This window comes from Anoplopoma fimbria, chromosome 10, assembly GCF_027596085.1.
Source record: "Anoplopoma fimbria isolate UVic2021 breed Golden Eagle Sablefish chromosome 10, Afim_UVic_2022, whole genome shotgun sequence".
NCBI classification, from domain to species: Eukaryota; Metazoa; Chordata; class Actinopteri; order Perciformes; family Anoplopomatidae; genus Anoplopoma; species Anoplopoma fimbria.
In genome coordinates, this window is record NC_072458.1 from 11,266,473 (window position 1) to 11,278,818 (window position 12,346).

At 39.6% G+C, this 12,346-nt stretch overlaps 1 protein-coding gene across 1 annotated transcript in view; it reads left to right on the forward strand.

Moving 5' to 3' along the window:
* hivep1 (HIVEP zinc finger 1) overlaps positions 1–12,346 on the forward strand; it is a 67,598-nt gene that overhangs the window by 979 nt on the left and 54,273 nt on the right. Inside the window, exon 2 of the mRNA XM_054605808.1 lies at positions 4,818–4,927. The gene's annotated coding sequence lies outside the window, so the exon portion shown is untranslated. The remainder of the gene's footprint in view (positions 1–4,817; positions 4,928–12,346) is intronic.

A 12,346-nucleotide genomic window follows, 5' to 3' on the forward strand; every position in this document is an offset into this window, starting at 1 on the left:
GGGTAAAAATAAAGAGCATAGAGAATGAGTCACCGTTCCCTCAATCCCAGTCGGGATATAAATACATCCACATAGACACACACATACTCGTACGCTTCTCCACGCGTGGCTGACGTTACGTAAGCTGGAGCGTGGGAGGTGTGATGCGAGGCATGTATAATTCATCAGTGTGGGACTCGACTGAAGAGTAGCTCTTAAACCCCAGCCAGCCCCCTGAAAACATCACCAGTGTTGTTTGGGTTTGAATTTGATGCTCCATCCTGCATGGACGGACCTGAGAATCAGACTTGAGTTTTAAAGAAAATGGTCGGTTGCCGTGGTGAGTGTGAACTGACAGTCGGCCCGGAGGCTGAGGCGCAGAGCACTTATCAAATACGACAGGAAGTGAAGACAAAAATCAGATTGTCACAGTGGTGGAGCAGAAGTGGAGACATGAAGAAGCTGAGAAATCTCCCAGGAGTTGGAGGAGGATGGTGTTTCTTCACTTCAACCATAGTCAATTTCAATTCATTTTAAACCAGCATTAACTTACTTTTAGTACCTTCTAAGTATCTAATTTAACATCCAGCAGACACAGAGAACCTTATTGTTCACTAAGAGTCGTGTTTGTGTCCACCTGTCCAACACAGGCCCAATATTCACTCTCTTTAAGCCCTGTTTTGGTCTCCACCAACTCCTGAGACTCTTTAGCTGCCAGATCCTTGACTTTGTCAACAAAGCTAGTCACAAACGGTGTCTTTCTGCCGTTAAACACTGAGCAGGTGGTGCACAGTCATATTTTAGAGTTTGTTTTTGCTCAAAATAGCTGTGGCCAAAAATGACAGTGTATGAGGATGAGCCCAATCACAAAATGTTGTGACGTGATGCTGAAATGCTACAAACTGAGGGGGATTATACATGATGAATGTATCCTCTTAACGGTTTGCATAATATCTTAAGGATAGTTGTTATGATTTTTTTAAGGCGTTCTCCTAAGAATGTTCGAGCAACACAAGCGATCAGATCAGAGCCTGTTAACTCAACAAAACTACTTAAGTTTAGTAAAATATTGTGGTTTGGGTTAAAATAAGTGTGTTTATTAACTAATTCATGGTTAAGTTCCTGAGTTACTTTACACAAGTGAGGTAAATAAGTCAATGATAATTCTGTTTCAGACGGGACATGAACAGCCGTCTCTTGTCCTGTCTTTATTTAACCTATCCAGCCACCTTGACCTCTTCCTAATGTGGATTCTTCGTTCTCTACCCTACATTACAATACTTCCTGGCTCACGATTACATTGTGATACTTTTCAGAGGTATAAGTACAACCAGTGAATGAGAACTGCCTGCACGCATGTATTCAGTTGACCCTTTTTTAGTATAAAAATTAAGGGTATTGCAGTTTTTAATTCACTTTATTTCTGACCAAAAAAATGTTAAGCATCAAAGAGCTAATTTGACTCATTTTACAAACTGTCAGGTGGCTTAATTTAGTGAATATTAGTATTTAGTTTTATTTTATAGGATCATTATAATTTTTTGAAAAAACATAATCGATAAAGTACAATTTCAACTGAAATAGAGTGTAGAAATATAAAGTAGCCGGGAACTAAAATACGAGTAAAACACTAATTCCACAAATTTAAAATTTAAGGTTAGATTTACAGTACTTGAGCAAATGTACTTAACCTTAAACCACTAAAGCACTTAGAATGAAAAAAAGTGTTGTGCATACCGCAAAAAATAAGAGATTTGTTTTTCATAAATCAAGTATGTTTTTATCATATAAGTGACTGGAAATCATCTCTTTATAAATATAACAACGAAATAATGTGTCGAGGTGTGCTGGCTAAAATGTGTTTCTTGTTTTGTCCACAGGGGGCACTAGAGAGCTAAAAACACAGTAACAACTGTATGATTCATGATAGTCCACTGCAGTCACAGCCCTCATTCATTACCATTTACACAACCCAGTATGAATGATGCATCATCCTGAAACAATGTACATTTTCCAATGAGAAGACTTGTCTGTCTATCAGAGAGAAACTGAAAGCCGGAGCTGCTTCCAGCTGTAGTATCAGGAGAGCAGTGATGATGTGAGAGAGCAGCAGCACTGGGGAAAGCCTGCATTTGATTTTGATTACAGCTAAAACACTTACACCATTTATTATCCCCTCTTCAGTCCACAGTGATCAGATCTGGCTGTAGCAGAAGTGAAAGAAGTTTCTGATTTGATCATTTGAAGAACATCTTCCCAAAGGAGATAAAATATGATACACTTTTGTTTCATTTCATCTAGTTTGATATCCACAGTATTAAAGAAAGTTGTTGAGGTATTCTGCGTGACCTTGATAGTAGTAGTAGTAAGTAAGAAGTACCCTAGTTTCACACGCTCTTTAGGGAATCTCAACAACAGGTAACCACGATACTTTAATTTCCTCCTGTTGATGTCAGATGACAGTAGTTTAAGGGATGAAACCAAAGCGAAACAAACCAGTTTAACCAGTCAATTAAAAGAAATCAACAAGCTGAAAATAAACAAGACAAATAAAGGAGCATATAATCATGGCACTTAAATAATTTGGTGTTTTAGAATTCTTAAGTCCGTCTGACCTAATACGTCTAATGAATACATGCTTATTTGCTTTCTTGTCGAGAGTCCGAAGAGAAGACTGACATCATTCGCACATGACAAGAAAGTGAATCAGCATATTTCCAAAAATGTAGAACTATTCCCTTTTTAAAAGATAAGTTGTTATGAAGAAACCCCAAAGTTTAGCCAAACCTATTTGTAAAGTAAAGTAAAGGCATTATATTGTTTTGCCTTTAGTACTTAGCTAAATTACCATCTGGGTGCGTTGGATTTTACTTCCAAATAGAACGGTTAAGATTTGACTTGTTTCCAACCTGTTAGATTGTTTGACTGCAGATGTGTTTTTGCCCAATCGGACATCTTTTTCAATCAATATCACAGTGTTTCCCGGATCTCAGCCATTGATTTGTTGATGACTATTGTCATCATAATCAATAGGATTGATATCCATCCAAAACCTAAAAACTAAGTAAGTAAACCAGAATTTTAGCCCCAATTCCAATCCGGGGCCCCTACATCCTCCCACTCATTGATGACTCCATTTATAGTAACACCCAAAGCAGAAGAAGCACCCTTTCTTTAAGGTGTCACTTCCCTACTATAATACAACAACAATACATATGTAAAAATAATACAAAAATATTTAAATTCTGTTTACTACAATATATAAATAATAATGCTGAAAGTGAAGTGTGTAAAAATGCAAAATAGTATAAATAAAAAAGAATATTAATTGAAATGTACATTATAAATGAATGCAGTGTTGATGGCCAATTAAAGGTTTGCACAAAATGATTGTACTGTTGAGGCAGTACTGCACAGTTGAAGATATAATAAATGATGGGTTTTAGATGCTGACAGAGGTAAAATATCTAGAATTGGAATTGGGCCACATTGTAGCACAAACCCTTAAATGTTCATCAGTGGGGATGTGTGAGGTGAAAAGCGTCACACACGATGTAGATCTCCAAGTCGAGCGTGAAACATTTACCTCGCAGCACTCAGACAACAATTAATAGATCAATATATTGGATGCTGGAGTCCGTCCCCCCCCCCCCCAACACACTGACCTCAGGCTCTCTTTCGTCTCTGCCTCAGGCGTGGCACTACTTTTGACGTTCCCCAGGGTCCACGGGGGCCCGCGGCTCACAGGGACAGCAGATATTAAGTGCTGCGTGTAACTCATAAATCAGCTGATGTATGAAGTACCATGGGGAGCTGCATCCGGCTCCTCCTCCCTCTCTTCAGGCTAATGCAGCATTTATTCCTGAGCAAACCCACTGTGTTTCTTTGTTTCCTGTCCTCTTTTTATTTTTTTCCTTTTCCAGTGAAGCATCTAAAAGTAGAAACAATACAGCTGACATGATTCTTTCCCCTCCATTTTTTTTCCTTCTTTTTTTCCCGTCTTCTTCCCGCAAATGTTTTCCAGGCATTCAGAGTGCAAACAAGTGGAAACAGACCGTGAATACTTTAATTTAAAAGGATGGAATAGACCATGTTTCAAAAATGTTACATAATTAGTGAATTCAGAATAATGCACGCGACTCATTGATGGGTCTTGACAACTTGTAGGTGCTGTGTCACATTCGAGGTATAAAGTTAGAAATACATTACTTTTCTCATGTGCTGTTTTTAAAAAAAAAAAAGAAGAAGTGAGACACATGGCAGTTTCACTTCAGTATTCCCACAAGTAATCTACAATCTTTTTTGAAAAAAAAGTGATCTCAAGAATTTGTGTTACTCCATCTTCAACTCTAGGACATTTATGACTCTAAAAATTAAAAGTTTCAAAATATCTTTGGACTAAATGATTAAGTATCGCCAGTTCGGTTAGCAGAATTGGATATTTCACTCATTCTTTATGAATACTACTAAAACACATAGATTACGTGCAGAATTCCATACTAACATGCTCTTAAATACGCTTCTACAGTTGGTGAGATTCTTTTAGTATGTCCGAAAACTTAGTATGACTAAGTAGCAATAGTACACCAATTTATTACTATTGTGAGATATTACAGTTGGCAAACACTGGACAGGGCCGGCCTAAATATACACACAATGCAATGTGGTATGAACGACAACGTTCATTACAGACAATGGCAAAGAGCTCTGAATCGTCAGCACTTCAATTTAAGTTTAAGATTCACAAGTAATATTGTTTTAGAATTAGTTTGCAATTCTGGAAAGAAACATTCATGAGTTTTTCTAAAGTTTTTTTTTTTTTTTTTTTTTTTTTGCAGGGTGCCATCTAGTCCCATTCTATTCGAGAGAAGACCGACATCACTACGGCTGATATCTCCAAAACTAAGCAACTTGCACCAAAACAATTGATGGATTATTAGCAGTACAGGTAAGAAAACAAATATGTTTGATTGATTATCTGGGTGAACTTCCCCTTTAAGCTCAGCATTTTGCTTGTCCACTAAATTGTAACAGATTTACACATCACTAAGTCTTTACTAGCTAAGACACAAGTTTTATTGGTGCAACATGATGTAGTAAATCACTTGTTTGAAAGTAGTATTTTAACTTATAAGGACTTTACACACCTTTTTATTCTAATACTACCCAGTCCAGGTGGTTTAAACCTTCCAAATCCTCAACCATAGCTACCACATGGATTTTAAGCACTGCTATGCATATTTTTAGCAACAGTAATACAGAATAAAGCTTTAATATTTATTTTGTACTCCACCCCGGAATGGAATTATTGAATTTCCCCTCTCATAATATTGCATTTACTGTCATATAAGCAGCCACTCAAAGCATTTTCCCTTATTAGCACAGTGCGGCCTTCCCAACAGCAGGGATTTTTCCCTTCTGTGGTAACGTCACTGGAAATGTTGACACAACACCAGGCTTCTTCCCCGAAAAAAAAAACAGTCCCTCCTTCAGGATCCAGGGTTTTTCAGTCTGGCCTCGCTCAGCCCACATCCCATACGCAGTGATGCCGCTGGGGATGTCATCTCAACTCTGGACTTGGAGTTACACGCCGGTCTGCAGGTTTTGTGTCTGCAGCTGAATGGAAACTCAGCTGGACTGTAGTAAAACATTTTACTGGCACCAAATCTGTGGCAGTGACTCAATGCAGGGCAAGGAAGTTGGACTTGCTTTAAAGAGTGGTTTAAATAAAAAAAAAATCTTTCCACCTCTGGACAATATGTAGGTCACATGGGAACAGTGACGGAAAAACGGGGGAATTTATTTTTCCTAAGGGCTCACTTCGCAGGGCATTGAGAGCTGGATGGAGCCGCCAGGGCAAAGAAATGGTGTTTACCTCAGCCATACTTTTTTTCCCGAGAAGAAATGCTGCGTTTTAAAGCTGGCATCGGGCAAAGTGATTTTCCTCGGCAGTGATTAGTGTCAGGCGTAGAAATGTTCCACTTCTGCTCCACTGATTAAACATCAAATCCACATACGGTACTGTGCTTAAAGTCGGGCCTTAAAAGTGGCTTTAGCTTGAGTGGATTCCAGCTTTAACCAAGAAGATTTACACAAACAAAAGCTCCATATGAAATAGGTCTAAATGTCAGCTTTTTTTCCGCACAGTCACACACAAGTATTCACTGTTTGTATCATCTTGCGCTGTGCTGCTTTTGCCTAGAGGTGAAACGAAGTCAGCTGACTTTCCATCATGTATTCACTGCACAGCTCTGTGCAGCCATGATGGATGACATGGGAATACTGTCAAATGTTCTCACTTGAAGGGCCGACAATCACGGCTGCTCACACACGCACACAAACACATAATACACACTACTTTTTTTATCTTAATGATAAGCATCTCTGGATCTGTGCCTGGCTTCATGCTTTTGGGACAATATTCACGATCCCGATGTGCCGGAAGATGTCTGCAAGACCTTGAGAGTTCATGGTTTCCCTTTTTTATATGCATGTGAAAATGCTCTCCCTGGCACTGAAACATGCAGTGCACATGTGGACAGATTATGCACACATACCGTTTCCACACCTGATTTAATTAGCTGAACATTGCACACTGGAAGCAGTAATACAAAATGAAAAAAAAACACTTCTGAGCAGCTGCACGTCGGTATAATGGTGCTTTGCTTTAAATATTAACGTCCTGACAATGCTAACATGCTAATGTTTAGCAGGTATGATGCTAACCCTGTTTGCCATCTAAGTATGGTGTACGCTTAGCCTAGCATGCTTACATTTGACAATTCTGACTAAACAAAGGCTGCAACTGAGGCTGATGGGAATGCCATTTGTTTTGCGGGTATTTGATCATTGCATTGTAAAACTGAAAATTCTACACTGAAGTTTAGGTGGTAGAGGAAACTTCAAGGGATCATTAAAGTAATTAGGGATCATCCTCTGGTAACCATGAATGTCCATACACAACTTCCTGGCAACTCATTAAGTAGATGTTGAGAAATTCAACTGACTATGTGAAAAGTTGGACCCACTGGTGGGGCTTTATGAAAAGCCGGGGGATCACCAATGTGAGTAGGATCCATCTTCTGGAAACCATGAATGTCGGTACAAAACTTCAATGCAATCCGTTCATAAGATGTTGAGAAACTTAACACAATATGGGAAATGTTTGACCTACTGGTGGGGCTTGGTGAAAAGTGTGTGCATCACTAAAGTGAGAAGGATTTATCCTCTGGAAACCCTGAATGTCTGTACAAAACTTAGTGGTAAATCATCAAGTAGCTGATGAGATATTTCAGTGTGAACCAAAGTGACAAGTCAAGTTACAGATTTTGTCCCCCCCCTCTCTAAGAGTGTACTTTCTTTAAGCTACAGTTGTAATTTGAGTGGCATGCCATTATATGAAATATGTAAAAAGTTGTCACTTTCATACTTTGGGACTGCTTTCTTTTGAAACTGGAAATGGGTGGAATAACTGCCCAATGGGACAAAAAAAGGCTTTTAATTGATCAGTTTAGTGACAGATACAGTGGCAGGGGGAAGGCCCAGATCCTATTTCTGCCTCCTGGTCCAGAGGCCGGTTCAATGGACTGTCAGATGGCGTGTGAATGGAGCTCTGAGACGGCGTCGAGAGCTGAGCGAGCACTCAGCGGCGTACCCTTCAACACAAAGAGACAGCTCTTGCGTGGGGATGCCTGGGGTTGTTATTGTGAGTCTTGGGGAGGCAGGAGTGCCTCCCTGACCTTGCATTCAACTAGTGGAGCTGATTGCTCTCACAGAGTAATGAAAACCAACTCACACTGTTGCCATTCAGCTGCTGACGACGCGCACATTGTGGGTGGCGGCTAACCTGGGTGAGAGCTTGCATGCGCTTTGACGCGAGGCCATAAATAACAGCATTGTTTGAGTGCGAGGAAATAAAATGTGGTTAATTTGTTCATGAAACAACACCGGGGTGGATCATCATCATAGTGGAGATCCTTCCTCCTCCTGGTGACTGTAATGTGTGTGTGTGTGTGTGTGTGTGTGTGTGTGTGTGTGTGTGTGTGTGTGTGTGTGTGTGTGTGTGTGTGTGTGTGTGTGTGTGTGTGTGTGTGTGTGTGTGTGTGTGTGTGTGTCAACAGCCTCAGTTATGTAACATCATATGGTGCGGTGTAAACAAAGCATCCAGCAATGTCTTGTATCTGTCCCGTGGAGAAAACACAGAAACAGACGTTTTGCTCAATCCAGTTTACAGCAGTGACATTTTAAAGTCTATATAAACCCTTTGTTGCACTGATGATTAATAACAACCTTTTAATTATACAATTTACATTCAGAGCAGAGGACATTTTAGCCTCATAATTTACCATTCACGACCATGCGTGGTACCTCTAAAATGAAAACCCAGATATATATATAGTTTGTTGGGGTGTTGGGTGCTCTGATTCTGCATTCTGTATCGTGTTTAAAGGGAAAGCTGTCTGGTGTGATATGTGGTATAAGGTAGAGCTTATCTCCATGGGACAGCTTGGGTGTCAAAACCATTGTGCTGTGTTTATGCAGGGTGTTTGTGGCCAGTTCCTTGTAAATCTGCAGCAATAGGAAGTGAACGGAGGAAAGAAAAAAGAAAAAGTGAGATGAAAGGATGCCGCCCTATAAATACTTTAGCAACATAAATCTTTATCCAAAACGCCTCACTGTGTGCCAAGAGAAATAGGACACTCAGGCATTCCCTCGAGAATACTGTCTTTCTTTACAAGGTCGCGTTCAATAAATATCTATCTTTGATGCAGTGGGAAACAAAGATTAGGAAAAAGAACAGCACAAGAACCCCCCATGAATATTGGTTGCAGAAGGACACAAACAGCAGCGCCTTCCCCTTCACATAAGAGGCTATTGTTCGGGGAAGACAGCTCTGCTGGGCAGCTGTGCTTATTTTCTGTAACCACTACAAGATATTAATAGCCCCGGCTGCCGTACACTAACACTGCTTTGGGGGCCGTTGAGGAAGTCCCCTTCTCTAATATGACTGTGATTATGTTGCTGCACGGACAAAAGTCCAATGCTGCATTCAAAGGGAATCGGGCAGATAGACAACACCTTCTGGACGGCACAGGGAAAAAGACACAAATAACAGTTTGAAGGAATGGCAGGACGGCAGAACAAAACATCAATGATATTTTGATGCTATATGGTGATGGAACAAAATACATGAAATACAATTATTTTGTGTCTGGTAATTCATGTAATTATTCTAGTAATGCAAGTAGCATCTATTGCGTACTATATCCGGTTGTAAATTCTTTCAAATAACAAGTTTTTTAACTTTGGACTGCAATACCGTGCCAATTCAGATAAAACTTCCCAAAGAATTCTTTGAGGATGAAATAAAGAACGAAACCTTCGATGGAGCAACAGATGTGATGTGTACACAGTGGACAGAAACATAAATGGTAATGATGAACCGTGGAAAAAACAGTGTGGCATCATAGACTGAATATAAGACGTGGATGATGTCACCGTGACGTTTTGAAGCCTTGAATTCAGCTTTTGGCTGTTGACATCTTGTTTTTTTGCAACCAGAAGTGACAAAAGAGGGTGGAGCTAAAAGCATTTGCTGAATCAGACACTTTTTCAGCAAACAGTATGTTACTTTCAACTTTCATTTATTGAAACCACACTGTGAAAGGGTTAAAGTTGTAAGACGCATACAATGACAACTCCTGGACCGGACGACACCGCGGTAGAGACCTGTATGCATTACTGTAATGGAGAGTACTTGAAACTAGAGATTGAGACCATGAACTCATGTTCACAATGTTTTCTAAGTTAACAGATAAAGTAGAGTAATTTTCTTATAGGGTTATATACAATCAGACTTCTTTTACAACCGGAGGAGTCTCCTCCTGATGGCCAATAGAAAGAATGCAAGTTTAAGGCACTTCTGCATTGGCTACACTTTTTACATTACATTACAGTCATTTAGCAGACGCTTTTATCCAAAGCGACTTACAGGAAGTGTATTCAACATAGGTATTCAAGAGAACGATATAAGGTATTTTTAGAACCGGAGGTTGCCGCTTGCCAAGCAATAAGAAGCCTGCTTCTGTCGACTTTGGTTTGAAATCAAAGATCAATTGTTTCAGAAATTACCACAAATTTTAAGTGTTATCTGCCTTTGTTATTATTGCAAACTGCGAAATGTGCCATGCAGAAATGGAAAGCCAGATATTTTCTCCAAGAGGTGAAATATTAGAAGAGAAGCGCAGCACCTCTTCATCCCCTCCAGACCTCATTACAATAAATCTACAAACACTTCCAGAGCAAAACCGCATTTCTGCTGAACCCTAAAGACATAAATGGATCTAGTCCAGCTCCAACCACAAAAAACTCAGATCTCATCGGTACTCGCATTGACTTTGGCTAACAGAGTGGCAGCTGAGGGATGAAGCAGTTGTTCTACTTTCTGCATTGCATTAGGTCAAACCAAACAAGTTGTCTTCTCAGGAAAAAAGTAGTTATGTAAAAAGGTTTTCACATCAAACACACACACACACACACACACACACACACACACACACACACACACACACACACACACACACACACACACACACACACTCCCTCCCCCTCCTTTGCCTTTTTCATCCTGTGCTGAAAAAAACTAAAACATCTCAATTTTTATGTGGGCGTACAGACAGCAGTGAACGCACAGAGCAATGTCTCATTGCCATTTTAGATCATTTTAATTGCCAGAAAGCTTTGTTGTATTTGAGAAAAAAAATACTTTACATGCACATCAACACCCTGTGCTTGTGTATACAAAAAATAAATCCCCAAACAGGCAGAAATGCTGCATCAATGTTCAGATCGCTGGCTCTACTTGCAAAAATAAAGTTCCACTATTCAAATCTGCCATTTTAAGTTGTTGCAGTTGAAACAGGTGAGTCATAAAGCAGGAAGTCAGCAGGAAGCCTGTGATATGAAGGTGGGAGGATGTCACACAATCACTTATTAATGGGTAGATCTGCCTCACTGCAGCAGTTGTGTCTCTCGGAGACCGCTTTTGCAGCAACTGCCGCTTCATGTGAAATATTTGCACCTTTTAAAAAATGCGTGTCCAGTCCAATTGGTCGTCTCATCTCACACCGAAACATTCAATCAATAAAATGAGCCTGTTTTTAATTAAAATGGCCTGTCAAGTGTATGCTAATTATACTGCAATGCTTTTCTCATGCACATGCTCTGCGTACACATTTCTTTACAAGGAACATGGTTGCTGGGTGAAATCTTTAGATTCATTCAAGCATTTGTTTGAGAGCTATTTCTGACTATGTGTGCAAAAAATAGCATGACCTTTTTCGTCTCCGTGACGTGTCATCGTTGCTGGACCAACTCACGCTGACGGTGATTAGAGGACTACAGACAAGGGGATAAAAATAACAACACGGTGTCCTCACCCAGGCAACTGGTTTCTTCTGCTGCCAGTGACATGAAGGTATCAAGAAAATTGAATATGATAAGATATATATAAGAGTATAATCAAACTATTCCAGATGTTTAAATGGGAAATTGTCTTTTTTTTAAAGACTTCTCTTCGACTGTGGGTTGTGAAAACATGTTTCATTGTGGGGCAACCTTGTTTCATGGTATATTCACATGTTTATTGGAAGCATGGTGAAACTGGGCAAGAAGTTAAATTTCCCTCATTTGCTCTTTGCTAGCGCTGAGCCAACGGCCTAAACGGCTTACTAAGATAAAGCTACTGTGGAAAATATGAGTTAATGTGGGGGAAACACAAGTGTAACTGTGAGTGTGAATTCACAAAGGTCATTTGACTCTATGTGTAGCCTACTCAAAGTTGCAAATTTCCCCGCTACGGGACTAATAAAGGATTATCTTATCTTATCTTAAATAGAGTTAGACCTATCGGCTTGTCGATTCTGATCAAAATACAAAAATAGTGGGGTATAATACAAAACATTACTGATGGCAGCCTTAGCATATTTGGGAAACATAAGCTGAAATCACCTGCCACTCAATTTGAGAGCTGTCAACAAAAGGTAAGGTATTCAAATTAATTTTCCTTTTTTGGCTAATGTAAATAAGCATTTGTTATTTTTAAACTTCTATTATTTTGTTCATAAAACAAAGAATCAATGCCTCCTAGCCTCTTCAGGGATGGGCTCACAAACAAACTTGCTTTTGTGTAATATTGGCAGTGAAACTGAAAAACACTTTTCAGCACATGAAACAATCAAACCTAAAACTTGTAGCTATGTTTGTAAGCTGTTCCCAGTGTGTCTTATTTGTTTGTGTGCTACTTACAGTAGCTAGCTTAGCTCATAGCTAGCTAACATGCAAAGGTGACATTAGCTAGCACACTTTT